This window comes from Schistocerca cancellata, chromosome 1, assembly GCF_023864275.1.
Source record: "Schistocerca cancellata isolate TAMUIC-IGC-003103 chromosome 1, iqSchCanc2.1, whole genome shotgun sequence".
NCBI lineage: Eukaryota > Metazoa > Arthropoda > Insecta > Orthoptera > Acrididae > Schistocerca > Schistocerca cancellata.
This window is the reverse complement of record NC_064626.1, coordinates 861,081,166-861,083,319: the sequence shown is the minus strand read 5'-3', so window position 1 is coordinate 861,083,319 and position 2,154 is coordinate 861,081,166. Positions and strand designations below refer to the sequence as shown.

At 46.8% G+C, this 2,154-nt stretch overlaps 1 protein-coding gene across 6 annotated transcripts in view; it reads left to right on the top strand.

The window, feature by feature from the left end:
• Positions 1-2,154, top strand: part of LOC126189262 (leupaxin) — a 475,608-nt gene that overhangs the window by 458,771 nt on the left and 14,683 nt on the right. The gene's annotated exons all lie outside the window — the stretch shown is intronic.

Sequence of the window (2,154 nt, the reverse complement as noted above, 5' to 3'; positions counted from 1 at the left end):
CGGTACTGTTACCACAGGCGGCGGCGGCGGCGGCGGCGGCTGGCGCGACGCCCGGCAGACGCAAATAGAGCGCGGGGGCGACCGCTCCAGCCGCGGGCCCGACTCACGCCCCACACTCGTCCGCCGCGAGTTTTAACTTTTTCTAAAAACAATGAAAGGAAAACATTTATCCTGAACAAACCGTTCTATTATTCCTCAAAATATACCAACGAGAATGGAAAGTGTTACACCACGAGCAGCAGTCCAGTATGTATCACACATATTGGAGAGACACCAACAGCTTGCTCTCAATAAAAGTCTATAACTTCCATCATGATGGCTGATAAAAGCAATACCTCATTACAAAAATGGTTCAAATGGCTCTGAGCACTATGGGACTTAACTTCTAAGGTCATCAGTCCCCTAGAACTTAGAACTACTTAAACCTAATGATATCACACACATCCATGCCCGAGGCAGGATAAGAACCTGCGACCGTAGCGGCCGCGCGGTTCCAGACTGTAGCGCCTTTAACCGCTTGGCCACCACGGCCGGCCTCATTACACTGAGGTGACAAAATACATGGGATACCTCCTAATATGATTCTGACCTCCTTTAGCCTAGAGCAGTGCAGCAACGCAACGTGGCATAGACTCGAAAAGTCGTTGGAAGTTCCCTGCAGAAATATTGAGCCGAGCTTCCTCTCTATAGCCGTCCACAATTGTGAAAGTGCCGCCGGTGCATGATTTTGTACACGAACTGACCTCTCGATTATGTTCCAAAAAATGTTCGATGGGATTCATGTCGGGAAATATGGGCGGCCGTATCATTTGTCTGAACTGTCCAAAATGTTCTTATTCCTCGGAAACATGAAGTCCGTGAATGGCAGCAAATGGTGTCCAAGTAGCCGAACATAAACACTACCAATCAATGAGCGGTTCAGTTGGACCAGAAGACCCAGTACATTCAATGTAAACACAGCTCACAGCATTATGGAGCCACCACGAGCTTGCACAATGACTTGTTGACATCTTGGGTCCATGGCTTCGTCAGATATGCGCCATTCTTGAACTCTACCATTGGCTTTTACCAACTGAAATCGGGACTCCTCTGACTAGGCTACAGTTTGGAACTCGAGAGATGTTTTCGCCACGGTATCCCGAGAAATCAGCGGTGGCGGAACATGCTTAAGAAAACGGACACCGTATTGCATTTTTTTTTCAAAAAAAATCTTTATTCATCAAAACCAATATTATACAACATAACCCACCACCTAAAAACATTAGTGGGTCGAAATTACATACAAGGTTACATTTCAGCAGCATTTACCAAAACTCTATTTTCTATTATTAGTATCAACTACAGGATAGGAAGTTAGTTCTATGGGTATCTAAATGATCTACTGTTAGTCTACCATGCTATCTACTCAATCCTACTCTACTAACAGTTACATCCTGCAGCGTTACAGGTGTGTCAGTAAGAAGATATAAACCTACTATCTCTTGGCCATGCCCACCGAGCTAATCCCAGTGGGCGTGCCGCCTAGCACTGGGCTGGCAAATCGTTACAGGTCTTTAAAAAGTATCCTACTAACTATTTCCTACAGGTAATTCTATCTACTTGGTCGTAATCAGTGTGCTTTGTCTATCATCGGTGTGTCCGCAACCTCCCCCTAGTCCTGGATGCGTCGGATCCCGATCGCCACGGCGGTCGGCCAGTACGCATCCGGCGGAATGGGATGGTGCGTGATGTCACATATTGGTTCTCAATCTCCCTACGATATTCTCTTAGGACTTTGGCGGATACCTCGCTGGCCAATTCATCAGTGATAGTGAAGGTGATTGGGTCGCTAATAAGGTGAAAGGTGTCTGTATTTGGCAATGAATTTCTTAACTCAGCGGCAATTCATTGCCAAATACAGACACCTTTCACCTTATTCACCGTATTGCATTTGCCGAGACATCTGTTATTACGCGGGCAGTGTTATAAAAGAAGCGATCGAGTTAAAATTTTCTGGCAACACCCTCAATAAAGACGGCGGCCTGCAGCTAAGCACAGCTTGGAACCCGGCCATCGGAAGGTTGAAGCGGGCACGGCAAGTGCGCAATGAAAACATTACCATATATGGCGCTGGAGCGAGCACCAGTGACGTCACTGTAGACAGCGCAACTATAT